This window comes from Fundulus heteroclitus, chromosome 24 (assembly GCF_011125445.2).
Source record: "Fundulus heteroclitus isolate FHET01 chromosome 24, MU-UCD_Fhet_4.1, whole genome shotgun sequence".
In the NCBI taxonomy this organism is placed as follows: domain Eukaryota; kingdom Metazoa; phylum Chordata; class Actinopteri; order Cyprinodontiformes; family Fundulidae; genus Fundulus; species Fundulus heteroclitus.
Genome location: NC_046384.1, coordinates 10,289,182 through 10,312,572, shown reverse-complemented (window position 1 = coordinate 10,312,572; position 23,391 = coordinate 10,289,182). Strand labels below are relative to the sequence as shown.

Here is a 23,391-nt window from a genome sequence, read left to right as displayed (position 1 = left end):
GATATATCCTGATTGTTAAAGAGATCTTGTGTGTTATTTGGTTGTCTGATTGTACATTTGCTTTGGAGCCCATATGCGCAGTTTTTTTCTTTGCTTCGCCGCAGTTGTGTGCTAATGGCATGTTCTTATGTGTTTAATAGTTCTGTGCTTTTAACATGAGAGAGTTTGAGATTTGGGCTTGTTTTTTTTATTTTAAGTTGGGCAGGTTTTATGCTGGTTTGGCTTACTGGAAACTAACAGTGAGATGGGGTAACCTGTAGCGCTGTGTCTTAAGTTAAAAGTCCAGCATAAGCTACACGCTAATAAACATGAGCACTGGTGTCAGGCTGAACACTGACTGAAGGAACAATTCTGACTAGAACAGGTTCTGTAATTACAGCAGCTATGAAAACAAGGAGCAGAACAGCTTGTGCTCGTAGCTGTCCATGCTAACCCTGCTAGCTGTCTAGCTAACCCTCCTAGCGTTAATGTTTACTCCAGTTTAGACTTCAGTGCTGGCATTTCAAACAGAAATTAATAACGCTCCTTCCAGCTCGCTCTCTGTTTCGTTGTCACTTCTTGTAATTGTTTGGTAATCAGACCAAATTTTCATCCCGCTCTACCGACACCAACGGTGACCACAACCGAACTGCGGCGGCCGGCGGCCACTTAAGGCTATGACTCAGTGTCCCGCCCCACTCCAGCTGTGATTGGCTAGCATGCTGCAGTCAGTCGTTGATTTGATTGGTTAAATTGTATGATTGGCACATCAAAGATAGTACTAAAAGGACGATGGCCACTCCGAGGTAAAAAAAAAAGAAAAAAAGACAGCTTCCAGTCCAGGGCGGGCACAGCTGTCTCACAGGGCGGGCACGGCCCCCCAATGCCCGCCCATGCCGCCGGGTCTGCTCTAGACACCAGCGTCTTCGGAGTGCGGCGAAACCGGAGACATAAAATGGACCACACTGCAAAAAGGGAACTAATTGTAGCTCAAATCCTCTTGAAAAGAGTGTATTTTTCATTGATTTGAGCTGATAAATCAGACTATTTGCCAATAGAATAGGATTTTTGAACTTAAAATAAGAACAATTCATCTCCATCATCTTATTTCAAGCGCAGGATGTCTAATTATCTTATTTTAGGGGTAGGAAATTCTCATTCCATTGGCAAATAGTGTTATTTAGCTGCTCAAATCAAGGAAAAATATAAAAATTTTAAGAATATTTTACTTACTTTTAGTTCCCTTTTTGCAGTGCAAGATCTCTGAGCAATGTGTCCGACATCTTTTTCAGTCCACTAATGATTAAAGATAACGATTAAAGATGGTCTAACAAAAAAAAAGGGAGTCCAGCTTAGTACTGGTGAGGTTTATTTAATAAAGTGGCCAGTGACTGAATTTAATGTTGATGGGAATAACAACAAAACGAATGAGGCAGCGTCCCAAACTGATGGGGTAATTGCTTGTTTGTCCCCCCTCTGCATTTTGTTACTCACACATTCAAGTGCTGTAGAGCAGCAAAATACCAAAACATCTGTTTTTACAGAGAGCCCCTTCATTAATCCTAATTAGTTCATAGACATATTTGATTACAAGCACATTGCTGCTCCTTATTCTTTTAATTCATGTTAAATATAAGGATGGACGTCGTTTTTGCCAACACTGATTCCTCCTCGTTTAGTTTTTGTTTCATATCTTAGTTTCTAAAAACACATTAAGAGGCAATATTACCCTTAGATAGAAGAATGAGTAACTATATATGCAATATATTAAATTTACATGTCCTTGTGCTTTCCACACACACAAACCTCAGTGCTGAGCGATGTTTATCGTGACTAGACGCCACTTTGGCCGTCTCCAAGTCATCAGTCCTGACCGGATCCCTCCTCTTCCTCCTCCCGCTGCTGTACCGCTCTATCGACATTCAGTCATCCTGACAGATGCTTCAGTCACCTGGGATTAAAAATGAGCCTGACGTGATAAATCACCGCCATTGTGAAAGATACAGTTTTTTAAAACGGCCCCGACAAATTGTAAATGGCAAGAAAACCACAATAAAATTTACAGCAAATTGAGAGCAGCTGAGGAGATTTTTATACCGCGCAGCATTTAGGGCGAGGTCAATTCCTCCAAAAACATATCAACTTGACTTATGGTGTATTACTCAAGGCTATTATTCTGCAGGACTTCTTTTTGGATAGTCCTGTTGTTCTTCTACGAGCATGGTAATTCACTTTTCACGTTTAAAAGGTGGCCAAGACCTTTACCGCTCGTTACTTTTGCACTTTCAATCTCTTTTTACTGTGAAAGCAGTATAAAGCAGCATCAGCATGATAACAGTCTTTTGCAAAAAGACATTTAGACTCAACTGCCCCGGGGTAAGATGTTCCCATGGACTTTAAGGAAAAGTGCTTTTTCTAAAAGCTACTTCATGGTTATGCTTTTAGGGGGGGGAAATGTGTGCATGCTCTTAAGAAAGCCTTCGTTTCTGCAGGAAGAAACCTCAACTCTTAAATAACAAAGCTGGACAAGTACTCATCGTACACTTGAATCAAATTATTATAAAACTTGGAAAATTGCTTTGCTAAAAGACAAAGTTGTGCTTTGTTTTAAGTTAAATGATTGATGGAAAGATGAATGAGGAGTTTAGAAATCCTAAGTGGATTTTATGCTTCTTTATTAACACACAGCGGTTGTCTGCTTATTCTTTTTTCTCTAACAACTCCAAACTGTTTCTTATTATTAGATTTTGATGTGATTAATATTAACTTATTTTGCATACAGTCCATGGTCCCTCCATAATCGGGCGGAAAAAGCTAAATGTACAAACCGAGGGGGGAAAACTAAATAAAGACGCATATTTGGCATTAAATTCTCAGAGAAACAACGATTCACTGTTAGACAGTTTCCTCTATCTGCCTTAGACTGCTGGCAAACTAGGAAATCTTTGTCTGTTGTTCTGGATTTTAAACCTGCAGACCCAATAATAGTTGGGGGTTCTTGCACTATTTTTATTACAGCTGTGCGATTTTGCCAAAAATCCAAATTGTGATATATTTCAACCATAATTGCGATTTCATTTTGACTTTTCTCTGCATTAACAACAAAAATGGCCTATAGGTAAAGATGTTTGTAAACAAGAACTATTTAAAGCAAGAAATTTGACTGTTTTTACTATTCAGAATATTATTTAAGAGAACAGCTTTTAAGAAAATACCTTTTAATTGAGTTGGACGTCAATTATTGTTGAACATAAAGTGAAACAAACAAGTCTATGTATTAAACAGTTTGACCACTACTTTCCTGAAACTTTCTGGTAAAAAGTATGATTATATAAACTCTAAAACAAGTAATACAATTCGATTATCTCACTGCTGTAACTCTCTTCCCTTCCAAGTGGAGGCAAACCCACTTTACACATATTACCGACACCTAAACGACGCGTTTGATATATTAATTGTTATGTAGCCAAAAATTGCAGACCTCTGCGGAAGTTATATTTCTTTTTAAATTGTGATTATGTTGCAAATGCGATTAATTGTCCAGCCCTAAATTTTATTATTGTCAAACTAAAACAAATCCTCCCAATTCCTGGGCAGGATCAGATGTAGTACAGTTATGCACAAAGCAAGGACAATAGCTAACTCAACATTTACTGCAGATGCACAAAAGCAATAGAAAACTTTCTCAAGTTAGTGGTGGTGCTAGTTATATTGTTTACCTACTGTTTGTGCACCTGCATCTGCCCACATATAAAAATCACTTTGTGAGCCATCAAAACCTCAGCAGCTTTGCAAACACACACACAAATAAAATAACATTAAAATGATATGGTTGACAGAACCTTTCACCTTCTGCTTAAGTTTTTATGAAAATATATATATTCTCAACCTTTGGAACCAATAAAACCACAAGTGCAATAATGAAATACATTTTTTTTCATGTGTGGCCCAATAAAGTCTTCATAGTTACACACTGAATGCCTTTAAATGCTTATTTTCAAAGTTAAAATAAAATGGAGGATTGGTGAATTCCTTGTATGTCTCTGGACCATCATGTGGCCAAATCTGTTTAAAAAGCTGATTCACATTAAACAGAATAATTTGTGTTCAACATATTATACAGTAATTAAAACTTGTAAGTAAAATGTCAATAGAACTGTATGCATAGAATTTTTGTGCAAAGTTAGTTTTGCACAATTACAGGAAGAACAAACTAAAGTTTTAGTTTGGTATCCCTGTGACTTTATTCATTTTTTTCCCCCTTTGCAGAAACAAACTAACCCATTCCTCTAAGAAAACTTGTGACGGGCAAGTTTCCTGGCAGCGGCAACATGTTGCTTCAGTTTGCAGACATGAGTGTAATAGGTCTCTGTGTCATTAACCAGCCCATTGAACTGGTTAATAATATGACTTACATGAGGGAGGCCAAACACTGAATGCCAGTTCGCTTCACATTCAGTCTCTTTCACAGAGTGTTGGCAGACACTGGCCCCTCTGACTGGAAAATACCGTCAGTATTATCTGCAGAACAAATTATGACACTTTTCTCTAACCTCCTGGACTCTGATGACAGGACGCTTTCAGAATGACAAGCTTTAGGTTGGCAGACGAATCGGTGTGAATGAGGCATAAGTGAATGTGGAAGTTAATTAAAAGGATGACTCAGCATAGTTGTTTTTATTTATTTTTTGCTCTGTATAACAAATTAAACACCGGCAGACGGGGATGAATTTGAAAGGAGCTGACATGTTCAGAGTTGTGCATCAGTAGTGAAGCGATAGTGTCAGACAGATTCATAAGCATCCCATCAGTAAGAATAACGACCGAGTCTCTGACGTAGAGCAGGCCTTATAGGCGCAATGAGACTGTATTACCAGCCATTCAATACAGTTCTTTTAAATGTAATGCCAAATCACAACAAATTGTCGGAATAACTTGTTCAGCTCACTTCCAGTTATGCACAAATACACAATCAGATTCATAACTATTAAATTCAGTTATAAGAGTAGCTTAGAGACAGTGACGCCGTCCCATCTGATGTGAAACAATATGGTCTCATTTAGGGATGCACAATATATGTCGGCATAAACATCAGCATTGGCCAATGTTAGTCATTGACAGAGACAGTAATACATTACAGCCAAGATTGTGTTTTTTAAATGACACAGAGATGCAATGTCATCACTTGTCATCATGGAAAGAAAGAAAATATATAATGATGATGACATAATATAAATTGTGATTCACTCAGTCATTTGTAATAAAAGTTATTTTTTTTATCCAATTTCCTCATTTTTATCATATTTTCTTTAAAATCGCAGACTTTTCGCTATTTTTTATGTAAATCCTTGCTTGCGCTTGATAGCGAAGCCGGTGAGGCCGCAGCGAGCTTGGCCTCCCCTGGGATTGCGCAATCCCATGTTAACTGCGCTGGCTTCCATTCCGTGAATGCGTCTTCCTGTCTCTAGATCATAAATTCAATTGTTCAAACAGTTATGAACTGATTTTCCACAATTTAATATATGTGGATTACGAATTGTGTTTTGGTCATCAAACTGTGTGCAGATAACATGTTTTCGTGGTGCTGGGTGATCATAAAGAGCAAAGAACTGGTTGTAGGAGAGGCCTGCAGTTCCTTGGTCTCTAGGCAGGGGGCGCTCAAGGAGCACCGCTCTGATCCCCAAATAGTAGAGTCACAGCAAGTTATGGATGTATTATTAGTGAGTTTTGCTAAACAAGTAAAGCACTAAAAAGACTCTAAACATACAGCTGGAACAAGACTGATCAAGGAAGGCTTTCCTCCCTGGCAGTGAGCTCCACTGAGACTGAGAGACTTTTAAATCTGAAGAAGATAAAGAGAACTTTTACCAGAAAATGATGATATTTTTGTTCAGAAAGAGCGCCGCATGGACTTAATTTATAAGTAGAGGTAAGACAGTGATAATTATTCATGTTTTGTTTTTGTAATGAAATGTGCGTAATGTGTGTTATATATTTTTAGAATGTGTTATAAAAGCAGAAATCCACCATAACTCATAAACTGTTACCAGTCAAATGACAAATAATTTAGTTGTATTTTTTTCATCAAAGAATCAATATTTTTTTTCATGTCTCTTGGTGAATTGATTTGGCTCATTCAGTCTCCTTCAGCACTTTGCAACGAGTCTACTCTGTAGAGTGTATATATTTGTAAATCTGACTCTGATGACGTCAGTGCCTCACCAGCTATGAACCCTACCACATGTCACAGATATAGATATATATATATATATATATATATATATATATATATATATATATATATATATATATATATATATATATATATAGGCAAGGCAAGGCAAGGCAAATTTATTTATATAGCACAATTCAGTACAGAGACAATGCAAAGTGCTTTACATGATTAAAATATTGGAAAATAAAACAGAATAAAAGCAAGTAGGGATAGTGTAGAAACAAAAAAGAACATTTGAAAACAGTAAAACATTTTAACTTGAACATTCAAAGGCAATTCTAAACAAATGTGTTTTTAATCTTGATTTAAAGGAACTCAGGCTTTCTGCACTTTTACAGTTTTCTGGAAGTTTGTTCCAGATAAGTGGAGCATAGGAACTAAATGCTGCTTCTCCTTGTTTAGTTCTGGTTCTAGGTATGCAGAGTAGGCTGGAGTCAGAAGACCTGAGTGGTCTGGAGGGTTTATACGCTGATAACAAGTCTGTGATGTATTTAGGTGCTAAGCCATTTAGAGATTTATAGACTAACAGAAGTATTTTAAAGTCTATTCTCTGAGATACAGGGAGCCAGTGTAAGGACTTTAGAACGGGGGTTATGTGCTCTACTTTCTTAGTCTTAGTGAGAACGCGGGCAGCAGCGTTCTGGATCAGCTGCAGCTGTCTGATCCACTTTTTAGGCAGACCTGTAAAAACACTGTTGCAGTAATCAATTCTACTAAAAATAAACGCATGGATTAGTTTTTCCAGATCCTGCTGAGACATCAGTCCTTTAATCCTAGAAATGTTCTTCAGGTGATAGAAAGCCGACCTTGTAATTGTCTTTAGATGCTTTTGGAGGTTCAGGTCTGAGTCCATCACTACTCCCAGATTTCGGGCCTGATCAGTGGTTTTTAGCTGAAGCGACTGAAGCTGTGTGCTAACTTTTGATCTCTCCTCTATTGGTCCAAATATTATTACTTCTGTTTTGTTTTTATTCAATTGGAGAAAATTTTGACACATCCATGCATTGATTTCTTCTAGGCATTTACTCAGTGCTTGAATTGGTTCATAGTCACCTGGTGACATGGTGATGTAGAGCTGTGTGTCGTCTGCATAGTTATGGTAGCTGATGTTGTTATTTTTTATTATCTGGGCTAGAGGGAGCATGTAGATATTGAAGAGGAGGGGACCCAGGATGGACCCTTGGGGAACCCCACATGTGATTTTTGTAATCTTCGATGTAAAGTTACCTACTGATACAAAAAAGTCCCTGTCCTTTAAGTAAGATTTAAACCAGTGGAGAGCTGTACCAGAAAGGCCGACCCAGTTCTCCAGGCGCTCTAACAGAATGGAGTGATCAACAGTATCAAATGCTGCACTGAGGTCCAATAGTACCAGCACGGTGGTTCTTCCACAGTCTGTATTTATATGGATGTCATTAAAAACCTTGATAAGGGCGGTCTCTGTACTGTGGTGAGCACGGAAACCTGACTGGAAACCATCAAAGCGGCTGGTCGTTGTTAAGAAGGTGTTTAATTGTTGAAATACAACTTTTTCAATAATCTTACTGATAAAGGGGAGGTTTGAGATGGGCCTGTAGTTCTGGAGTAGAAGTTTGTCTAAATTGTTCTTTTTCAGCAGTGGTTTGATAATTGCTGTTTTTAGGGACTGGGGGAAAACACCTGACAGGAGGGACGCGATATATATATATATATATATATATATATATATATATATATATATATATATATATATATATATATATATATATATATATATATATATATACACACACACACACACACATATATACATACACACATATATATATACACAGTATATACACATACCGGTAAATATTGGTTCTTGGACACCACAGCAATATAAATATCGGATATCGATATCGGCCAAAATTTTCATATCGGTGCATCCCTAGTCTCATTCAGTTAATAGTAAAAAAAAAAAACAAAAAAACACATGAATGGAAGCTCTCAATCAATTTTGGAGGCTCGTCAGTAACCGACCAATCAGTATTCAGTAAACAAGCACCTAATCACAGCTATTGTCAGGCTTACTTTGTTTTGATATGGTTTGATAATTAAGCTAATAACTCATCTGCAAATACACTAGATTCTTCAGAACAAAAGAACATACAGCAGATGTGCAGGTAATGCAAATGAAAATAGACAGATTTTTAAGCACTGGCCCAGCAAAAGGCAGCCGGATCACTTGCCAGGAGTGCAGCTGACATAAAAGTCCAAGTCAGCACAAGATCCAGAGTTTAGTCATCAACTCCTGACATCTATGAATAAAAAAAACGCTGGGATCAAAACATAACTTTGGCCGACCGTCAGAAGCCCTGGCAACTGCCTTTAATAAACACAGCGGCTTATGCTCCGTGCTACAGGGCTGGCTCCATGCAATTTAAACCATAAACACACCCACGACTGGTCTTTGTGGGTAGCAAATCATCACAAATCAAAGTGCTCTGTCTGAGTTCTTCACTGTTTTTTTTTTGTTGGCGATGGCAGATCCTCATTAAAACATCAGATTTTTAAAACAAGCCTTCACTCTTAGCCTTTAAAACTCAATCCCACATGGCCTCTGTTTGCTCGACTGCGCATAAATGATGTTTATCTGTTCACAGAGAACGTAAGGTCAGTTAACAAAGATTTGAACCAACAACCACTGATTAGCTGCTGATATTCCACCCTAAATTTAAGACGTATATTACAGCAACAGACCTAAACACTTAGACAACTTTATTTGTCATTTTGTTTGCACAAAGTGCGTACAGAACGAAATTTCGTTTGCATACAGCTTGGAAAATCACAGTAAATACACATCACATAACCACTGAGGTGAAGCTACAGAAAAAGTCCAACTGAATGAAATAAGATTTTAAGCTTAATGTGCAGCCAAAATAAATAAAAATCTGATGCTAAACTGATATGAAAAAGTGGGATATCTTAAACATCCCAAGCATTTCTTGCAAAAAATGTTGCAGTTTTAGCTCTGATTACTTGTCTCTTCTTTCCACAGTGTAAGAATGACTCCTCAACAGCTAACCAATCTCAAATTGGATCAAATCCAATTGCTGAACACCAAAAAGCATATGATTAGAAAGTGATATTTTCTCCTTGATTGCAATCAAGTCACAGGAAAGTAAATAATAATAAAAAAAAAAAAAAGAGTTTGAACAGAGCTGAATCCAATTTAACGCAGGATAAACTTTTAGCTCTGACTTTAGTGCTGAAGCTTCCCAAATTTAAAATATTTACCAATGGATTCCACTTTCCTGCTGCACGTGACATTTTGCAAACCATCTGGTGCAGAACACAAATTGGACAAATTGGGAAACAACTTTGCACCAACTGTCTCTTCAAAATACAGAGTACTATAACGGGCTTAGCTGCGAAAGCGATAATTATCCCCGTCTCTTGAACAACATATGGCTAAATCACTGTGAAAATCAAATTAATGTAGGTATGAAGGATGAAGGTACTGGCTTTGCAGAAATTGTCCATATTTGGACAGATGAATGATCAATCACACACTAGTGTAATTTCATATTAAGAAAACATATGTGCCTATTTATGTATGGAAAATATAAGAAACAACCAATTTCTTGCTTAAGACAACTTTAAATATGAATACGACAAGAACAAGAAGGCAGCTAAAGAACAGGAAGCAACTATTTTTATCTGAACGTTTTCCTTTAAAGTTTCTTTTTTGGGGATTTTTAAAATCATTTATAAAAAGAATAAATGCAAATGTGTCCCTTTTTTTTAACTTTTTCTTTGTTAATTCCTACTTTCATCCCTTTTCAAATTTAAGATTCATCAAACTTACAACTGAAGCATACAAATATGCCCACAAATATTTAATTAAACATGTTTTGAACAAGTTTCACCCCAAGCCTTCAGAAAGCATCTGTTACATTTCCTGCCAGGTATTTGACTTTTCTTTTTGGCACAGTCAGTAGAGTTCATTAAAATCAGTTTGTTTTTCATTTGCTGTCCTGTTTTATAAATATGCTGTGTTTTCATCATGTTATGTGTATTGAATGTTTTATGTTTTTTTATTATTATTATTTGTTTCAAGTTAATGTTGGTGTGCTTTTCAAGATATTTTGGTTTTGAAAATGTACTTCCTAATATGTTGTCTTTTTTAGTTTGTACATGTGCTTAGTTAATGTCGTGTTTTATAAGATGTTTTGAATATTTCAACGTATTTTTTTTAATTACTAGTTGTGTTTAGAGATTTGTTGGTGAGTTTTGCACTTCAGGGCCGCCGTACCTTTAGGGCGTCAACAATATTAAAAATCTAGTGAACCGTGTCTTTAAAAAGGTAAGCACCAATTTAAATATACTTCATCCAATTCAACCAAAGCAAAACTTTTGCCAAGAGCCTCTTTATTCCCTCAAAAAGCAACTCTCTCTTTAAAAATGTATTAAAATGATAATAATTTGAGAAAATCCACAGTAAATTCAGTCCTGTTAATGAATAACTTTTTTAAAAATATCATATGTCCATTGGACCTTGTTGGAAACTGTTAATACTTTGCTTAAAAATCCAAAATTAAATATAAACTTCATGCCAATTAGTGCATGTAAATTTCTAATCACAACTGTGATTACTTTTGAACCAATAGTACACAATCTGTTCTTCAATTCCCTTAAATTGGGGCCGATGTGGGGCCTTTTTAAGATCTTGTTGCCTACTTCATGTTGTCATACAGGTACTATTTCAGGGATTTCTGTGTGTTTCTGGTGATTTAAGGCCTGGATGTGGCGAGTCAAATAGGAAAAAACATGTTTATCACAGTTAATTTAGCATGGGGGAAAATTCATTTTCACCTCAGTTGGTTTGATTAGCTGTATTGACTCACTCACTTGAAATCATTATTGTAAAATCAAATCTTAAATTACTCCGGTTTTCTCAGTCTGATGCAATAATATGTTTGATGACAAATCTGCAAGGCAAAAGAAATAGTAATAGAATTAAAACTGTAAAACCTTTTTGCACCCTTTTTGCACCGTTTCTTGGTAACTCAAAGAGACGGTTGCAACGGTGAATCTGCTGATAGGAAATGAACTCTAGAAGGTCAGCGAGCATTGCTAGCGCATTGAGACTGAAGGAAATAAGAGAGGTGAGAAGGGATATTCCTGCCGCCCTGTCTGACCCGGCTGAGATTACCAGCAGTGTGATAGGATCGTCCATTTTCTCTAATAAGACACAGAAAGGCTAAGACCTGGCTCAGGTCCTTCTGGTGCCCCAGACCACAAGCGAGCCGACAACAAAGAGAGGAAAAGACATATATCCAGCTCAGGGTGTTTGTTCAGAAGAAAAGCAGACCTGGTTACCTTTAGAGTAAAGACACAGTGTTTATCTTGGCTTCAAAACTGGGCAGCGCTTCTAAGACCTAAATACCCCCGCTGAGCCTTAATGAGGACTGAATTGACTGCCATAGGAGGGCTTTGGCTGGCTTTGTTCATACAGCAGCCACAGATAATTTACTGTTGCGTAATCGTCTCATTTGCAAAGCGACGACGGTGCACAATCAGAGCTTATGGAAGTGTTTGTACTCGAAGAGAAAACAGGAAGGCACTTAGACTGGAGCCTGAACAAGACATGTTTCCTCTGTGGTGGAAACAAATCAAAAACTCAGGGCTGAAAAAGACGACGCCGTCAATATTGATTAAACTGAGACAGGTTTAAGAAATAACCTCAAGACATTTATTCATTGCGCGTATTATGATAATCCCTTGTGAACAGAAAGAGGTTGATTCTTAAAATTGTTGCTTTATTTACATAATCGTCCAAGGCTGCGTTGCTGCCCATAATATTCACAAATTTAAGTGTTCCTCATTTGATTATCTAGTTTATTCAGGAATCCCCTAAATTTATTATGCACCTAAAATAAAAACAAACCACAGGCTCATATTTTTTTTTACCCCATGAGACTTTCTATCTCTAAAAAAAAAAAAAAAAAAGCTTGTAGAGAAAAGCAAGTAGGATATCAGCTTTGGCAAATTGTGCAAACAGGCAACTCCATGTTCCAAAACTGGTTGTTGACCTTCTATCTTACAGGGTGTGAGTGAATAATGAGCTCCCTGGAGATCAGCGTGTGAAGAATACATCTGTTTAATGTTTGTCTCACATCTCCAGAGGTAGGAAAGGAGGTCGATCCTGCTCCGTTTTAGGATTAGACATCTCTTTATGTTTGGTGTTTAAAAAAAATAAAAAAAATATACAGAGAATTGATCTGCGGTTTACCCATATTTGATTTTAGCTATCCGAAACCGTGCGTGTCCTTTTTTGTGTGTTGTGAAGGAGCTCTAAAGTTCGCAATGAACATTAGTTTAATTTCTGGACGACAGTCTCTGCGGGACCAACTCTGACTTGCAGAGGTTGAAACATGGAAAACTTCTTTAACTATACAAACAAATGCCAGTCCAAACCATCATCCTTTCACCTTTTTTTTTTTTATAAATATGAAATAATGAATGGTTCTTGGAGAGGCAGACGGGAACACGATTATGGGTGATTTGATAAAGTAAAACCGATAGATCAGAACAGAACAACAGAAAGTGAGTGGAAGGTGGAGCACAAACACTGGATATAATGCATAAAAACTCAGCAGCAAACAGCAGATTGCTACCCTGCACCAAACAAAGTGAAGGCATAGAGGGCGGTAAACACTTATAAAGGTGAAGGAGGCTAAACAGGTGAGTCTGATTAAGCAGCTGAAGCAAAGCAAACAATATCCTGGGAATTTACAAAAAAAAATTATGAAAAAGGAAACTTATGGATAATTAAAACAATGACTGACAATAACACTAAAGAAACATGGCATGAAAACATAAATCACAGAATAAAAAAAATAAAAAAACAAGATTAAAAAAAGCTCATCACCAAAGTCTCAAACTGAACTCAAAATCCTTCAGGTGGGATCCAGTTTATTTATCATCTTCTGAACCTAAAACATGAACCAATAAAACAATATAGAGCTTAAACTAAAGGTTAAAGTTGGCTTTCATTATTATTATTATTATTATTTTTTTTTTTTAAACAAAAAAGTCAGATATAAGGGACAGAATGCCTGAACGTATATATATATATATTTTTTTTTGCGGCTCTAGTGGCACGCGTTTTATTGACAGTGAGCTGACAGGAAGAGGGAACTTTTAATACTATAACTTTACAGCTATAGTACTCCTGGTATCTCTCCTTGTGTGGTGTTTCCAAAACTATTGCAACACTGCAACGTCTTCAACAAAAAGTAAATCTGTTAGCAATTTGAACCCAAATACGATGGTGCTCAAGTCTTTTCTGTTGTCCTAATGTCCCAAACAACATAACATTTATTACTGGGTTATAATGGACATATGGGAACCACCAAAAAAGCTCCAGCAGTAAAAAAGCATTTATTGAATTTATGGGCATAGGAACTGTGCTATTTGTCTCATGACCCAATTAAATGATCTGATTGTATGATAATTGCACCAGTAATCAGGCTTTATCATAATTGGAGGTCATGATTCAGTAGAATAACTCAAATGATTCAGGCTGCTCGAGTGCAGCAAATGTAGCTGAAGAAATCTGATTCATCTCTAGGTTAATGATATATTTCAAAGACTCTTACAGCACTTCAGCGCTCCTTCACCACAGGGTGCTGCTTCCTGCAGGTAGCATTTCAAAAGATGGAAATAAAATCACTTTAAAGGCCACCGGCCTCCTGCCGCTTTGAAAAAAAAAAAGAAAAAAGCTATTTTATATTTTATAGTAAATTCTGCAACTTCTATTTCTGCCAGAACAGAGTGTATAATTTAAAATGTTCTCATTCACATATGAGAAAGGATACAGGAGGGATAAATATGGCTGAGATTATCGGGGAAGTTGTTTTTAAAACAACCCAAGTCGGTACAGTACAGGTGTGCTGTTCTGTGTGTCAGAAGCTGAAAGATAAGTTGCAATCTGTCCAGGTGGCATCAAAAAACTCCAGCGAAAAACACAGATTTAACGATGCATCTGGCGCTTCCTCTTCCCTTTAGCCTCAAAGAAACATTTAATCATATATTATCTTTAAACTGGATAAAGAAGACTTTAACTGAATTGTTTTAACTCATGTGAAAAGTTCAGCCCTACTGTGATAAAAAAAAAAACGCAATAAGAAGATGTTATTCTTTTGCTTTTCGTCGCATTAAATGTCCAAAAGTGCAGCCCTGACATCCATTTACAACACTTACCAAATGGACACATTTTGTGCCGCCCAAATCAAGACTGTAACAAACATGGCAGCAATACCGGTTGATGGAAAAGGATTTTTTCACCGACAAATGATAGAGTAACTCACCCCAAAAATCAACTTTATAGTATATAAACGGTCCAAACGGGGGCATCCTAACATTCCTGTATATTCTGTGCATACAGCTCCCATATTTATATTTATACACAACATTTTACAGTCACCTACTATTACTTTTTACTTATACATACTTATAAATTATATTTATATCCTGTATAGCACCTTCTGGATAGATGCAAACCACATTTTGTTGCTTTGTACTTGTGCAATGACAAAGTTGAATTCTATTCTATTCTATAAGGGTGCTACTTTAATGTTACTGTGCAATGTTTTACATTTTGATGAGAACTTGTCTAGCTCCACAATATTTGTCTTAAAACAGTCTTAGTGCTGCCTTTCTAGGGTTGAACTGTGACTATTGCTGTTGAATTTTCCTATTTGTTCAAACTGTACATGCTTTTGTCCTCACAGCTCTGTATTTGGGTATAAAAGCATCTCAGACACACGCCCCATTGGTGGGTCTGACTCAGGAGTTGGAATCATGAGCATTGGGAGCATTGATCAATACTGTTCAGTGTTTGCCACTCCTTTGAACGTTAGCCTACGTTAACAATGATGCTGCTCACATCACCATCCAGCTCAGAAACTGTTCCCATTCAGTAGTGGCAGTTTCTGGCATCGCTGAGTCAGCGCCTACAGCCAGCGGCTCGAACTGATGAGGCTGAGTCCCACTGGGCTCCACAAAGCCTTCGTTAACCTCCAGTGAGGAGGGTGGTGAAAAATCCTCCATCTCTAAAGACCAAACTATGGCGAATCCACCAGTTTCACCCAGATCACGCCATGTTTCAATATGTCACTTTCCCTCATCCCGACCACGGCCCCACTTAACCCCATCGCTCATCCCACACTTGAGACTGCTGACTTTGGTGTCATTTTTCAAAATGGGTCCAAGAGATAAACTTTAAATTAAACTTTAAAAGTAGAAACAAAGACATCCAGGGCATTTTCCTGAATAGCAGACTTTGACACACTTATTCATCAAGTTAGGCCAAATGCAGCAAGTACTTTCAAATAGTGATCTGTAACCTGTTATTGTTACATTTTTTCCTAGTTTCACAGGTGGAAAGTACATTCATAGATTCATTTTTAACAAAGATCTGACTACTTTGTGCGTTTTGTTAAAATATTGCCTGTTTAGTATGGGTGAAATTTTTGGTCCACCCTTTCAGTTTCGACGTGTACAAAAATTTGCCGCATTGAATACATGCAGAATGTTGATGTGTTGAACTCAGAGCATTGTGCGTCACTAAAATAAAACAGTGTGGATTCCCAGCAATCTCTAGTGTTTTAGTAAAGGTTTCTTAACCAGCTACAGTGATGATGAAGAAAAAGAGACTGGACCAACGATATATCAACACCTAATTACTCCCCAACAAACAAATTAAACCTGCATAAGAACACTGGTGGTACTGGAGAAAAACAAGCTAAGGTCCGAATCCTGCTGCCTGTAGTACCAATTAACCAGGATTTTTGAGTACCATTATAACCCCTACTGTACTTACTGATGAGTAAGGAAAAAGAAAATTATGTAATAATTTTTGCTTTAAGAAAAATACATTGTATTTGGCCCATAAGTACTTCCAACTTTAACTTTGTACTTTCAACATGACTTTAGTCCATAGACTAAACAAGTTGGACACCACTGCTCAAAATGCAACCCTAAATATAATTATTTTACTGTATTCAGAATTCATTTGTAGAGGCTCATTAATGCAAAACTGAAATTTCCCCACTGCACAATATGAGCATAAATGTTTACACTAGCAGCTGATAAACACATAATATGCATGTCGAGGGTTTTTAACAGTGGGAACCACCCCAGGGGGCTGATGTCAGACAGTGTTGCAACCTAATTTTTAAGCGACTACCTGTTGTACGACTTAAAGTTGAAACAGTGAGTGCAGATTGACAGCTGAACCCTGCAGACCCCTCCTAAGACTTCACCGCAGTTGCCGTTGACATCCCTGTGATGAAGTCTCCGAGGCTCCCTGACATTTCCATATTAAATGTATCTGGTTTGCCGCGGCTTGCAAGAGAATTTGAATTGTTTCCCCGTTTGTTGCAGCAGCAGCAACAGCAGCAACATTTGTGGGATCAAAAAGAAAAATTAGATTAGGCCTGCGGGATGCAAACGCCAGCTCAACAGGAGCAAATTGGGGACTGAGTGATGGGAAAATCTATTATGCCAAAACCTCTTATTAACAATTAGAGCTGGTGAGGGGCCTTTCTTCTGCTATTGTTGTGGTTGATTGTTTTGAGCATGCATCCCTGGCAGCTCTGGTTGTTTGTGTTTCTCTTGTCTGGTTGTCACTGCCTGAGGGGAAATTTGACAAAAATAATTAGTAGGGCTGGAAGTTTTCCTTGAGAAAAAAAACAAACTACCAACTCAAAAGGTCAAGACACAAAACCAGGTTTATACATCTTTATCTCTAACTTTATAAATACCATGTCTAAGTAGTTTTATGGCTTCGAAGCTGAAACATTGTAAATATCAATAATATATTTACAATATTTGTTTGGCCGCAAAGAAAATGCTTCGATTTTAAAGTACTTCTGGGGGATGGTTCGCAAGGATTAGCATTTCTACCGTTTAGTGTTTTCCCACTCACTAAAAAAGTTTTTCTTACTTCATAAAATATTTCAAAATCAGTTTGCAACAAAAGTAATTAATTTCTGTTGAACTAATTTGAGTTGATGTAAAGTGTTGGAAAAACACTTGTCGAATTAGCTTGTGCCAACGTTTTAAACGTTAATTTCAAATCCTAGGTTTTAAAAAGTCTTGTAATGTAATTTTTTTTTATATAAAACTAGACAAAAGAATTGTGATTCACAAAACAAACCTTTTATGAATCAGGCCCGATAAAAATAAAAATATCAGCCAGACATCTCAGAATACAACCAACAATGAAAACTTTAAATTTGCTAATAGTAATAAAAATAACAGCTATGTAGAAACACCTTTCATAAAACTCATGGTCCCTGTACAAATGAAAACTAAAGAAAATCAAACCTTTAAAATAAGTTATATTGGAAAGATTGTGTGGGTTGCATCCTCCAGGCAAAGTTGAATGTAAAAAGAAGGATTTTGAATGTGGTTCTGAATTTGACTGGCAGCCAATAAATATGCTGTAGATGTGTGCTGGTGTGGTGAAATGAAAATAGAGGAGCAATCGAAGATTCAGACTCTTAACCTGAGGTAAGGAGGAGACAATGGAGCTGTGAATGGATGGAGAAAGAAAAATGGTCTAAGCTGGAAGTAGCTTAGCTTTATTGCTGTTTAAGTTAAAGGAGGTTTGAACTTTACCAAGATTTTATTTCAGACAAACAACAGTTGAGGGAAGAGGCTCTAACTATAGATTCACTGGATAAAAAGAGCTGGGTGTCATCCACGTAGCAATGGAAATCAATGTTTAAAGTAAATGATGAAAAGTAGGGTTCCCAGGACAGAGCCCTGAGGCACACCAGATATTACAGGCCAGGGTGGAAATTGAAGGATTTAAGTTGGAAAAACTGAGTGTGGCCAGGATGGTAGTAGTGAAACCAATCAAGGGGGTGTGGGTGATGCAAAGCTATGGCTATTCTGTTGAGGAGAATTAAATGAGACATTATATCAAAGGTTGGACTATGATCAACGAGAAGAAGAATGGAAAGGCAACTCGAGTTAGCAGATTCTCACTGGGTGATTGTATGAGTGTGGGTTCAGTACCATGTCAGGGACATAAATCAGACTGGAACTGCTTGTTGAGGTTATTTTGAGATAAATGTGAGTGGAGATGAAAAGCAAAAAGCAATTGCATTGGAAATGGAGCAGAGATGACTGTAGTTAGGATCTGATCCAGGTTTTTTATGCATGGAATATAAACTGGATGATGACAATGTGGGCTTCTCAAACCCCTAAGTTTAGACTTTGATAGATATTTACAAGATGGAGAGATAAAGGAATCACTGCCATGTGTAGAGGGACGAACATCCAAAACACAAAAAAGGGAACTCAGTTTAGAGAACAGAAATCTGCAGCCAAGAGATTATGATACAGAAATTAAAATAGGGATCTCAACAGGGCGTATGGTGTTGATCATTTATTGATGGCTACATGCAAACATATGCCAAGAAAAATTGTGTGTATAAGAGTTTAAAAAAACAAAATGGTATAAATATTTTGAGTGCTAAATTAAAATGGTAGCAGAAACTGAACATTCAGCTATGTGAGAGCGGGTGGTATTCTATATGTAAAACACAGTAATCTTCCTCTAGCTCTAAAGGGTGGAGGGATTTGGATGGAGCAACATGATTCGACCCCCCCCCCCCCCCCCCCAATCACACCTCACGTCAAAAGTAAGTAAGTAGGAGTACAGCAGGAATGCTGGAGACAATGTGGGAACATGAATGCCAACACTTTAAGTTTTTCTGGCCAAGTGAAAAAACGCAACAATTCTGGAGTAGCTTTTAAAACCTTTGAGGACTTACTTGGTTTCAAGATCCCCAAAGATCCAAGAATAACTTTCCTGGGATTGAGCCCAGATGCATTATCTCAAATTGAGGATGTTTTTCCCTTCAAAATGTTGATATTTGCACTGCAAAACAGGAACTAAAAGTAAGTCAAGTTTTCTTAAAATTAGTATATTTTCCCTTGATTTGAGTAGCTACATAAGACTATTTGCTAAAAGGATGAGTATTTTACCCCTAAGATGAGATAATTAGATATACTGCACTTGAAATAAGATGGAGATGAAATGTTCTTATTTTAAGAGCAAAACTCTTATTCCATTGGCAAATAGTCTGATTTAGCTGCTCAAATCAAGGAAAAATACACTAATTTTAAGAAAATTTTACTTACTTTTAGTTCCATTTTTGCAGTGTGTATACTTTACACCACGATCAATACTTGCATCAAAAAGCCAGCAGGGAAACACGTTAAGGAAAAAGATATCTACTCTCTCAGGACTAAAGAAGGGACCCACAGAAAACTTTTGGCTAAACAAATCAGGAAGTAAGTCTGTGATACAGATGGTAACCCCTCCTGTTCCAATCATGTGAGGTATGCGTTTTCAAATGTCTGTTCTGCATAAACATTCTGAAAAATAAACAAAAATTAATAATAAAAGTTCAAAAAGCCCTTTCTGTCCACATTCTCCTCTTTAGGAAAGCAGAGATCAAAGAACATAAAGTGCTGGTAAGACTGTGATAAGAGACGTCACCTTTGTTACATTTCTACGATGTTTTTCAGATCCTCTCAGGGAGCTGACCTTTATTTTGTCCTTTTAGCTTAGTGTATCTTGATACCTCATCTCTCTTATAACATCTACTTTTATGTGGCAGAGATGTATCACCTGGATAACCCTCTCTGCAACTGGCTAACGCAATAAGCTTCGGATCAGTCATTTTCCTACACTGGCCACCCTCAACACCAGCTGCACGGTTCAGCTCGGCATTCTGGGTAGAGGACAGGGCCGGTTTGCCCTGGCGTCTTGACCGATCTGCCTCGACCCTTACATCCAATCACAGCTTGTGAGAGGCTGGCTGGACAGCAGCGAGCAGCTGGCTGTGTCACATTAGCTGTGAACTTGAGCGACCCCGGGGCGGCGCGGCAGAACGGCGGCTTATCAAAGAGAGCTGAGAAGGCCGTTAGCGTGGCGTTCAGGGTGGGGAAATTAGCAGGAAATGACAGCGTCTGTGACAGGACATAAAGGAAAAGAGGCGACATGTAAGCATCTGTTCCCCTCTGCCACCTGAAGCAGATGTTCCTAGCAGATTCGGGGACTTGTTCACACACGGGGTACAGGGTTAAACAAATGGAGTCAGAGGAAACATTAAAACCTTGTCAACAGTATTTTAAGTCAGAGCCAGAATGAGGGTATCTCTCAGCCATGATGCCTTTCAGGGTATTCTTCCTATATGACCGGTGTCGGTGTAGGTACCAGATCGGCTCGGGCGCTTCCCGATGATGTCATCATATGGCAACACCACTCAAACAAACTACATTACACCCGTGGTCTCCATTTGTTACAAATCAATTTTATTTTGTTAATTTACGGTTATTTTCCAGTAACTTGATCGAGGCATGAAAACTTTTAACATCATTTTGGAATGCTTCTGTGGTAGTCTGACAATTTAATCGGTAATTTTGCAGGATCAAAGTTACATCTTAAGAGAAATTTCCTTCCTCCAATTTGAAAAAAAAAAAAAAAAGTTGAAGGGAAACTAAACCATAAACTCTTTTTATTTTTAATAAAAGTCTGCAGCCATTTTAATTTTATCATGGCATTCATTACTTTAAAATCAAGAACGTTTATTCCTCCTTTTTCTACTGATATTACTATGTTGTTCTTTCTGATCACATGTTTTTTATTATTCCAGATGAAATTGTGAAAATATTCTTCCAAAAAATTTAGCCAACTGTCAAATATTTGTTGATTTGTTTGTAAAATGGCTTGAATATTTGTTCTGTCATTTCCAGTTTGGTCCTTGTTAATCATTATACCTAAATATTTTACCTCATTTTTATCAATTAAAGTGGGTTGATTATATTGAATTGCTAAGATTTCACATTTTTCTACGTTCATCTTTAAGCCTGAAGCTTTTGAGAAAAAAGAAACCGCTAAATTAACTCAATAAAATTGATGCATTACAAATGCAGACGGCGCGGGCTCAATGTTTGTTTGAGTGGCGTTGCCATAATGTGACGTCATCGGGAGGCGTAGGGACCATGAAGAATTTCTTTGTAAAAATTGTCCGTTTACAAACTGCAATCCCGCTCTGGAATTAAACCTACACCCCGCTATAATTACTTTAGTAAGTTGTCCAGACCTATCACAATGTTTTGCGTAATTTTGCAAACATTAAACCAATCGTGTATAGTGACGTCATCAGAAGGCGCAGGGCCCCGAGTCGATCTGGTACCTACACCGGGAGTGCTGACTTGGAATATAAATAATTTTCTGGAGGGTGCGGTGAGACTTTTGGACTGGCATCTTTTTGGTCAAACAAATGTTGACCGCCTGGGGGATTTAAGGATATTAAATGGCGCACCCCTAGCCAGAACCGATGCTGAGCAAATAGAACACAGATCCGTTTTAATCCCCAAGACTTTTGGGGATTAATATTAATATTTGTTGGACTGACGAAAAAAAGGCAGACTTTTAGAAAGTTGTGCCTCCGTTTATTTCAACCTATTAACATATAAAACACCAAAAGTCCAACATCACAGTTTCAGTTCATCAAATTAATGAAGGTAGACAGTAAAACACTAAAATTAGTCTTAAAAAGCTAAGAGTATTTTTGACATTTTTGCCTAAATAAAACTGTTTCAATAACATTGAATAGATTTAGTTGATTTTAACTTTTTATAGACATTAAATCTGCAATTAATGAACATTATTCTTACCGGCAATTAAAAAACAGAATCAACAGTGAACTAAAACATTACTGTGATTTAATTAAATGACCATTTAACAATTATCAACACACCCTTCTGTGGTTTCTACCCGTTTAGCCTAAATTTCTGCCTCAAAACACCAAGAAGATTTTCATTAATCAGGGATAAGAATCATTAAGTAGCTGAGCCTAAAACTTTTTTCTACTCATTTGATGAACGAGTTCAGACAGACGCCACCTTGGGGATATTTTATATTTTATGATGCACCGCAGGTTGAGCTTGGAGGCTGCAACCCACACCATCGTAGATGCAGATTTCTTCCAAATAAACCAGATAAACGGGGAGGTTCTCATTATTAAGATGTTTTCAAATTTACTCCAAGATCCTCTATCTTACACTGGTTGCTGAAATAATTTTGGGGGATATTTCTCCCGGTTGCATCAACATGCAATCGACCAAGAAAAGTCCTTTAGAGTGTCCTGACCCGATGTATCGGCTCCCCAGACGGCATCATGCCAGTTTTATTTTCCTGCACTACAGATGAAGCCCCTGAGAGCGTTTCAGCCTTCTCTACCATTGAAACCTCGGCCGGAGATCAAACTGCAAACCAGAATATTTAGTCATTTATATAACTGAAAAGCTCCAACTACTTCAGATATCCACAAAAATCTTTCACATATGGTCTTGAAGAAACTCTCCGGTGCTTTCTAGTGTGTCACTAAAAATAGTCAATTTGCTCTCTTTGAGATCTCGAGCTCCTGCTCTGACTAAAGTTGCTTAAGTTTAAATTTAAACCCAAATGTCTGCATCCTACGAACTAAAAATAAAGGCGAATTCGCTCTTGCTGTTCATTTGCATGGCCTGACGTGTTGCCATATTGGTGTATGGTATTTAAATATGTTAAAGCAGGGTTTCATTAGGATTTAGACATAAAATGAAAAAGTTAAGTAGCTTTGTAAACCTGAGAGACATACGGGGGGGGGGGGCTTTGTAGTCTCCAGCTGTACTGAGCTGGCTGCACCCGACCGATTCGTGTAAATTAAAAACATTTACAGCCATTTTGTTTGAGCAAAGCATCGGTGATTACTCTTAAATAGCATCTGTCACCTTTTCAGGGAGCGGATGCCTCCTATTCAGGCAGAATGCATCCGACATAATTTGTGCCCTGGCTCTCTGGAAGTAAAATTAAAGTTAATTTAGTCGTCTCTTGAGCAGTCCATTTCATTTCCCCATCACCTCCCAAGGTGACAGCCTGATATTCTATAATACACTTTCATGTTGTTTTGATGAAGGAGTAGAAAGGAAGGGTGGCACAAAGTAATGGCTGCTGTGTTTGCTTTGTCCTCTCCTAATACTCTATAGTGCTTTTTTCTGACACAACCTGCCATTACAGCCTCTCTAATCTGATTTGCCGAGCGCCAGCGCCAAATGCGGGGCTCCTATCTCCACTAGCG

The 23,391-nt window shown here is 37.6% G+C and overlaps 1 protein-coding gene across 1 annotated transcript in view; it reads right to left on the bottom strand.

Moving 5' to 3' along the window:
* The window catches only part of LOC105917418, a 138,055-nt gene that overhangs the window by 92,529 nt on the left and 22,135 nt on the right, over positions 1 to 23,391 (bottom strand). The window contains exon 3 of the mRNA XM_036127874.1: positions 1,786 to 1,930. The gene's annotated coding sequence lies outside the window, so the exon portion shown is untranslated. The remainder of the gene's footprint in view (positions 1 to 1,785; positions 1,931 to 23,391) is intronic.